Source organism: Harpia harpyja, chromosome 5, assembly GCF_026419915.1.
Source record: "Harpia harpyja isolate bHarHar1 chromosome 5, bHarHar1 primary haplotype, whole genome shotgun sequence".
Classification (NCBI taxonomy): domain Eukaryota; kingdom Metazoa; phylum Chordata; class Aves; order Accipitriformes; family Accipitridae; genus Harpia; species Harpia harpyja.
Window position 1 is genome coordinate 59,570,388 of NC_068944.1, and position 9,280 is coordinate 59,579,667.

The 9,280-nt window shown below is 39.7% G+C and overlaps 1 long non-coding RNA gene across 3 annotated transcripts in view; it reads left to right on the forward strand.

Annotated features, from left to right (window-relative positions):
* The window catches only part of LOC128141845 (uncharacterized), a 43,821-nt gene extending 34,901 nt beyond the window's left edge, over positions 1–8,920 (forward strand). The window contains exons 2-4 of one of the 3 annotated variants that reach the window (XR_008235194.1): positions 724–4,950; positions 5,874–6,101; positions 6,188–8,920. This is a non-coding gene — a long non-coding RNA (uncharacterized LOC128141845). Of the gene's footprint in view, positions 1–723; positions 4,951–5,873 lie in introns of all 3 variants that reach the window. The other 2 variants (XR_008235193.1, XR_008235195.1) reach the window with 2 other exon arrangements.
* Positions 8,921–9,280: the final 360 nt, after the last annotated feature.

The window sequence follows — 9,280 nt, forward strand, 5'->3', positions numbered from 1 at the left end:
ATTGTTTTCCCAAAGATGAGCATGCGGACAGTGTCTTCCTCTGCTTAAGTCTTCATTTAACAAAGTGCTTAAGTACAAGCTTTTAGATTGGTTTAAGTAGAAGTTCTGTCAGATTTGGTAGGAAATTTTGTTGCAGTTATCAAATCCTAGCAAGGGGTTGATTTCTAAGTAATCAAATTACTTTGTTAAATGAAAGCCTCATATTTCTCTTCTGTACTCTTGAGGCAGCTACTGAATTTTACAAAAGGCCATTAAACGCAGTGCAGAGCAGGCAGTGCCCCGCTGGCAGGAACGATGCCTTTCCCTGGCTGACTTCTCCAAAGGAGGTCTGAACCTGCCATTTAGCTGGGTTCTGTGTGCGTCAAACTATCAAAGCAAGCAAAACCCATGAATCTGCACGGGGGCCACCAGCTGATGGGCTAAATCCCCCAAACCAGGTAAAAATAAGAGTCAGACATTGGAACCAACTCGTTGGAAATTGCCTTTGTCTGCAGCCGCAGTTACTCCAAGTGCACGTGCATAATTCATTTTTGCATAGGAATTAAGAAAAGTTGCGAAGCCAGAATGCCTTAGCAGCCCAAATTTCAGGTTTAAAGATCATTATAACTATCAGAACAAATAGTAACATTTTTGATTCAATTTTTTATTTTTCAAAAATAGAAAAGACGGTGGCCCCATTTCCATAACGAGCAAAGTGAGATTGTAGCATTTCTGTTTTCATAGCAGGAGCAGTTTTCCTGGCTCTCCCTTTCCCCCGTACTGTTGCTGGGTGCACTGGGATGCTGTTGTTTTGCAGACCTGCTGTCTCCTCACCCTCCGAAGGCTTGATTCCAGTAGATGTCCTGTGGGTCTGCAAAGATAAACCAATTTTTTTTTATCCTGGGAAAATGGAGAGTAGAAATCAGCTCTGCAGTGAGCATGAACTTCTGACTCACACCTAATTTGATCTAATCTAAAGTTTATTGGGCTTAGGAAAATCCTACTGGACTTCTTTTGGCTTTACTTCAGGATGATGGTTTGGGAAGTGAAATTATGTTGCATCCATGAGCACTTCATATCTTTTCAGTTTTCATTCATTTTCATTGAATCCTTTGTTTATCAACATGGAGTGATATGTTCCTAAACCAGTAAACCATTTATCTTCATTGAAATTATTCTTTTGGATTTGAAATGTAAGACATTTCAGGAAATTTCTTTTAAAATGGCATTGTTGCTGAGTAAAAACATTTCCCAAGGAAAAAAAATTGTCTGAAAACATTGCAAGATTTTAATTAAAATTGAATCAATTTAATTTTTCTAGACAACTAGAAAATACAATCTGCAAAATTCAATGAAAAATTCAGTTTAATTCTTTTTGTTATTTAATTCCAGAGGATGCTTCGAGTTGTCAGACAGGAGATGAACATATTTTTCCCCATGAGGAGACTGCTTGCTAGGCAATGTCAGTGACCACAAACAGCAGTCGCAAAGGAGGCTCGGAGAATATGGAAGCTCCTGGTACAGATGTATTCTTTTCTCAGGGAGGGAAAGCAGAGCATATAGGAGCAGACCTATAGGATAGGAAGTGTGTGTTCAGGGATCTGATTTCAAGTAGGAAACAGAAGCTCATTGATATGAGTGCACTGGAGATAAAACAGGGTGGGAAAATACATGCATTCCTCAGTGTAGCTTTGTTCCCGCTTTAACTCCAGGTGCGAGAAGTTTGCTTTTTGCTTGATTTTTGCAGTCAGTGACTGCCCACAGCCCAGACAATTCCTGCTGCTGCTGGACAGCCCAGCCCTCTTGTCAGCATCGTGAGAAGGATGTGACCGGAACGGATTTACCATAGAGGAGACAATATGTGTGGGGAAAACCAGCAGCAGCTCAGCTGCGGTTCTCATTTTGTTGGTGGGGAACTGCGACGATGAACCTTGTGTGGATAATATGGCTGAAGGTACTTTGCATGGAAAATCCTGAGCAGAGCCTGCATGAAGCATGTACCCACTGTAACTGTGTGAGCTGCCTGTAAAATGAACTTCTGAATGTCATTTCAAATACTGCCTGCATTATGACTCCAGAGAAATTCATACCTATTGCTGTTCACGGCTCACAAGGTGGCTTTTGCTCAAAAGCATTTTGAAAGTCTTTGTGGGCTGCAGCTGCATAGTCCAGCCAGGAGAACATGCCATCTCCTGGGTCATGATGTGCTGGGAAAACTGTGTGGGAGACAAAGAGATTACAGATGTAATCACAGGTGGCCAGATCAAAAAACAGAGTGAGAGAAGCATTTAGTCCACTCTTCTAAAAGGATAAAATGTTTCTCTGCAGCCATGGAAATGAAAACCAGGATCAGATTAATACCTGAACACTAGCATCCTAAGCTACAATGCATAAAGAAATCAATGTTTCATTGCACCTCTGTAAAATGAGACAGGGAGATGAGTGATCAGCACTGACCTCTTGGTTCCTCAGTGGGGCAGAAACCAAAGATCCATCAAATGAAAGTTAGAGCTTTAATTTTCCAGCAGTGGAAACCAGCATTTTTGGCATCTCAGTGGAATTTTGAGTTTGTCATTGTACCCCAAACAGGTAAAAGGAGTTTCCTAGAAGAAATGTAAAAATTATCCACATTTCTGTATCTCTCACAAACCCCAGAAATTCCAGATTCTAAGGTTTAGGAAAAAAGTTGCATAAAGCTGAGATATTTCCCTCAGTTTTATCTTATAATATTTTTCATTTTTATATATTTTAACATTTTATACTATTTTACAGGAGGTAAAACTGAATAACATCAATTTACAAAGGAATTCATACTTCCAGATAATAAAATAGAAGTGGATGTTTGTATCTCCACATTCTGGGATTAATAGTTAAGCTTATTTCCTGATTACTCCCTGTAGAAGTGAGTAGAAATTTTTCACAAAATAATTTTTATGAATATATTGCTTTGGATTATATTGAAATATTTCCTTTAAATTTTATTTTGATGAAAAGTATATTGAAGGTATTGTAAAATTTAATGTAAATTTTAAAAATATTTTTTGCATTGTATTACATTAATTTTCATTTTTGTATAATTTTTACTTTTGCTTTATTCAGGTATAGTAATGGCAATGTATATTATGCAATAGGCATGTGTCCAGCTGTTTCATTATCAAACACAAGGTCTTTTGGGTTAGGAAGGAAATAAAAGATGTTTCAGTGGAAACTATACATGAGCTTAATGATAATATCTTAAGGATTCTGAAAATGTAAAGTAACTCCTCTGCTTTTAACAAGGCATAATAAAATAATATAAAATAAAATACCAAATATAACATCACAAAATACTATCTTGAAACCCTCTAAAGGACAGCTTTCTAGCATGAAAGCGATTGATTCTGAAATACTGATTTTGTGGCTTTTTTGTCCAATTGAGTTTTTTCCAGATATGCCAGTTTCAATAAAATGGTGTTTAGCGCCACATGGGTTTTAATAGACAATCTTATTTCTGAAATTCTAAATAGAAATTGAAAAAAATCCCTTTTTCCTCAGTCTTTTTAGGTAGTTTAGAAAACATTAATTTATCTCTACCTCTTGTGAATTAACTACTTGATCTTCCCACCAAAGCAACTGCAGCACTAGCAAATTTGGCAGTGCTGCAGATCCAGTGAGGATTTGGGTTTCAGGAAAATCGCTACAGGGGGCTGGGGTGCTCGGGCTGGCAGGACTCGGCACACAGCACTAGGACGAATGCATTTTCCCAAAACACAAAACCTTTACCTGGGAAAGGTAAAACACCCAAAGAAAACAAAAATCAGATTTCGAAGACGTTTCATCCAGGACTTCCCCTGACTTTACTGTTCATCCTGCATTTTTTGTTTACTTTTTTTTAGATCTTCCATTGATTTTAACGGAATGAAGTTTATAGCATATAAACTTATCTACCTATGGGTTGCAGCAATGTCCCGATTAATGTAATTACATGCTTTTGAGAGCTATATGTGATTGGGGCGTGTGAAGAGGGCTCAGGCGGAATGACAGAGGTGCCTGGAGTCTTGAATCTTGCAATTCAGCGAACGCATGCTAAATATAGCAATGGAGGAAAATCAGACTGATTCATAGATCGGTCCTGTGCGTGTTGGTTTTAAACATTTGTGTCAGTGCTTTCCAGGCGGTCCTTTGGGAGCAGGGCTGTGGAAGGGGCACAGTAGCAGCAGGCGCGAGTCAAAGCCTGCAGCCATCAGGTTTTAGCGGGTCCTTTTTGCTGGTGTTACCTCCCATGCACGGTTGGCTGCTTCCCCTCCCAGGGACGCGGTCCGGTGCTCGCCAAAGGAGATGAGTTTCTTCATGCAAGCACATGCTGGAAGTGGGAGGAGGGTTTTGCTGAGCCGACAAGACGCGTATGCGCAGATAATTTCTGTTCTTGTATCTAACTCCTTCCTGCAAAATAACAGTGGTGAGTGGTGGTAACAGAGGAAGACAAAAAATAGAAACCAACCTAATGGAAACAGCGAGGGTGATAGATAAACTCAATTTTGTTCTAGAATGGTTATTATCAAGTTACTGTCACAGGATAGTTTTGCCTTGTGAAAATGCTTTTCATGTCAGCTCTCTTTTTGTCTGGTTGTCTTTCCGATCAAGAAGATTCTGGAGCTTGCAATGCGCAGATTGTTACATTTATGGAATTGAGAACAGGGATATAAATGGAGGTAAAATAATAAAAAAGTTGAGAAGGGGAATGAGCAAAGACCTGCTTGCGAGCCTTCACCTTGAAGGCTTGGGCACGCACGTCAGAGGAGTGAAAGGAATCCCATGGAGAAGGCAGGCGTGGCAAGGGGCTCCCTTGAACCCCTGGATATTCAGCACATGAATCCCTGAAAAGGCCAGGATTTCTGCAGGAGAATACTTTCTTCAGTTACTTTTCGCAGCAAGTAAAGGAGTTGAAGAACATGGAAGTGCTTGGTAGAAGACACATGGCTATGGTGCCAGGTACAGAAAGCAATCTGTAAGCTTGTTAGGACTTTTTCCTTATTTTTTAGATTTGTTCTGAGGATTAGTTAGCTAGTGAACAGAAAATAGGTGCAATAGAAAGAAAAGCAGGAAGAGGCCACACCTAACATCGCAGAGCAAGACTTTTTTCTCATTGGTATTTAAAGCTGGATCCTCAAATCTTTGTTCAGGCTCTGACTCTGTGGCAAATAACCGTATCAAAGGAAGAAAGTTATATGTGACTATAATGCGCAGGTGAAACTGTACATATCTGATGCATAAAAAGGATTCTGAATTTTGAGGTCTACTAAATCAGTTGGGTTTTATTGCAATATGGTTTTTTGGTTCATTTGTTCAGGAAGAGAGCATATATTAAATATGAAGGCCATAAATATAGGAAAATAATGATTTTATTAGTTAAGAAAGCAAGAGAAATATGTAATGCCCTAGTATTCCTTGAATCTGCTTATCCAGCACTAGTGTAATACATCTTCCTTCTTTAACCAGACTTCTAAATGAATGAAAGTCCCAGTAAATTAATGAGGCCCTTCTGCCCACTTTATAAAGGTTAAGTTATCCAACAACGACTAAAAATAATTATGGGTGACTCAGGTGGACAATGAAATTCTAAACTTCAAGTATTAAATGACTACCTTCATTCATGTAAATCGGACCATAAATTGACTTTTTAATCTTAAGACAAAAATGAATTCAAAACAAATTTATAGTACTTGCTCTGTAGAAAACTTGCAGTCAGGGAAAGGGCTGAGTTAATTGAGTAATATACCCGTACTCCTTAATATATAATATATTAATGTAAGGTATCTTCATATTGATCTGCTGCCAAACAATCATGATGACTTATTTTTCTGTAAAGAGTAGGATTTTAAAACATCAGCTGACATTATTTTTCTTTATTGCAGGGTTGGGTTGGCCTGTGCTCACTTACTATGTGCGGACATTAAATATTCAGTTTAAATACACTGAAAAGAGATGTAAAAGCTTTCCAGATTTCCCAACTTTCAAAAATTCCCATCTCTCCTTAAGGATGTTCTAAAGCACACTTTTAATGAATAGCCCTGAGTGATTTTTTGTCACGTCAAGATTCTCATAGAAAAATGAATTAGTAGAAACTTTGGACAAACTTTTCAGTAATTTATACTTTTTACATTTAACGTTTAATGTAAATTTGATGTTGAACAGCGGTTCTATCCCATACTGCCTGTATGCTTTTCAGTTGCATCTTGCTTCCTGTTGTTGTAGCATAGCTACTGGACACCAAACCGTGGAGCTACCAGATGCTGTGTAACCTGTTTAGGAGGGGTGCGCTGATTCCCGTGGTTTCACAAGTTCCTCAAAAAGACGTTTGGAGAGGCTTTCCGTCACTGACACGAACGGAGGCAGGCTGCCCAAGGTCTTTCTCAGGGCTAGAGAAATGATGCAGAGATTTTCCCATGCAGCAATTCACGGTGGGGGCAGAGATTGAGAGTTTCCTGGGAAGAAGCTGCCAGCCTGGCTCCGGAGCTTGGGCCCACTGCAAGCGGCAGGTGAGGCGCGAACCCTCGCTCCCAGCGGTGCCGTGCGGTGGCACATCCGCGTCCCTCGGAACGTGCCCAGGCGCGGAGGAGGACTGTGGGAGGAAACACCTGCTCGTCCCTTCGAGCTGTGTTTCATGCCAAGCCACGGGGAGCTGTCAGTGGCTTTGCAATGCATTCGGTCAATGCTGCGTACTCACAAATATTGCTGCTGTCTGTGCTGGGTTTAATTTGGGGGGGATTGAAAGAAAGTACCTTGGGAAGGATTGTACGAGGAGAAGACATATAAACCTTTCTTCCTGACTCAACTTTGTTATTTTCGCAAATGTGGAACACATTTGGTCTGGCATCCCATTTGATTTGTTTACTGCTTTTGTGTCCCACATTTGGAGAGGCTTTCCAAAGACAGATATTTCTCTCATCTGGCCTGGCTCTGTCTTCTGCACAGAAACCCCAGTATGGGTGGGTGGAGTACACGTCCAGGGTGTTTGGGTGGGCCGTGAAGGGGAACACAGTGAACTTTTGGAATAACCTGGGCTGTAGTTTCAGGCTTGCCAGTGGTTCAAGTGTAGAAATTACGGGATTTGTTTGGGAAATGATGTTAGACAATATCAGCTATCGGCCCTTACCTTGGTTGCATGCAGCTCGCTCTTTACGTGATCTGCCCCTGGATGTGGATTATTACAGCGCTGTTATGAATTATTCTGTCTGTGTGCTTTGGAGAGTATGCAATATGGCTCATTTTCAAACATCACTTCTGTTATAAAAATTAGTGGCTCCTACAGTGACCTGAAACTAGTCAGGTAGGATTTAAAAGAGCAAAGAATTTCACAAATGGCTGATTTGTTACTTCACTGTGGCATGTGTAAATAGTTCTGTGTTTCAGAAAAATATTCCCCCCTTGCATTCTAGATAAGACTATTACTAGTTTTTCATGCAACTATAATTCCCAGTTTAGGTGGGATGTATTTCAGTCAAATCAACCTGAAAGGAGGAACAAACCCATCCTCTCAGCCCAGCCTTTTTCCAGCCAGAGCCCCCTCCCTGGAGTCTTCCTTCTAACCTCCATCTCAGCTGACCTTGTCCTTTTCAAATACGCTGAGGAATTAAGCAAGTACTAGCTTCACTGCCCTTGCCACCTGGTATATCTGCCAAAAGGGTTGGGAGATCTAAAAAGGGTAATTTTTTTCTGCATATACTCTGAGGCTCAGTGTATAGACCCTGTCATACCGTAGTCTTTCAGAAATGCATTGACTTCACTTGAACACCTCTGTAATGGCCCAGAAGAAGACACTTTTCCCCAGAAGCCGGTGCCTAGCATGCATCATTCTTGGCAGTATCTGCAAATAAACTTATTGTAATTGATTTAATAATTTTCAAATAAAAAAATTATGATAGCTGCGGACAGCTATAAATAACAGAAATGAAACACATTATTTGTACTGCGCCTTCACATGCACTTGTTTAGCTCTTTTTGCTGTTAAGTTAAAACATCTGTTTCTATGGAAGTGGAGCATTCCATGCAACAAACACAGCACTGGAAGTGACCCACATATTAAATGACAACATTTGACAAATTCTAGCAGTTGATTACTGGGGAGGAGTAGACTGTGGTTATAATCAGAGTAAACCAAAACAATGTGTACCTTTATAAACCTAGAGTTTAAATGAAACATCTGTACTAAATCATGTTTGTAGAACAGCACTGTAGCCAACTACCAGACCATATGATAATGGGGTGTTTTTAACAATCCCTATTTCCATTGCCATCTTCCAAATCAGATCCAGACAGTGCCCACTGGCATGAATTCTGCTGGAAACCAATTGTGATAGTGTCAGGCTGCAGTGGATGCTGTCAGTTTAGATACAGATACTCGTAAAAAGCTAGTGATTCCGATACCTCATGGAGATTATAAGCACAGGTAGAAACTCAGGTGGATATTAGGGTGCTTCATAGGCTACAGTCTTTTCCAGGCATATTTTAACTGAGGCTTACACCCTGGAAAAGGTGGATATACTGCAGTGACTGTGGAATCTTATTCTTAAGGAAACGTGAGTGTATAGCAAGAAAATGGGTATTAGAATTGCAACAGCAGGTCAGCTGGTGATAAACCGAGAGTGCTCAGACTGGCACCAAACCCAGGTTTGGCAGCTCACTTAATGCTTTGAGTCTGTGAAACTGGTATACAAAAGTCAAGTAAGTACAATTTTCTTTGAGTGCTTCCTGTTGCTGTTAAGTGGATACAAAGCAAAAGAAAACTAGTTTAGTCCATCTCTTTATGTAGATTCTTAAACTGATATTCACTAGTAGCATGTGAACATACAAATTTTCCTATTACTGCAGAATTTCCCCTGAATTAATTTAAAAAACCAAACAAATGCCCAAACTTTTTATTAGCTTTACATAGTCACTACAATCTTCCAAAAAATGAAAAAAATGCAAACCCACCCTGCAACTACATTGTATAGTTTTAGATGGCCTGTAATAAAAAAGTTGCCATTGTATTAGGAAAACCTGTTCAGAATTCCTTGACCAACATGAGTGATACTCAATAAAAATTGAACTATCGAAAGAGTGAAATATTACTTGAGTGACACTCAAGAAATAGTAGTTAATTGACATATGGAAAGTTCTCACTCTAAACAAGTAGATGAGTGCCATCTGGCCGGAATAAAAGGACAGGCTACATTAACAGGGAATAAATAATATAAGGAGTGGCAGTATCTACATTTACATTTATCGGTTAGCAGGACATACCTAAAATACTATAATAATGAAATTATCTCATTACTTA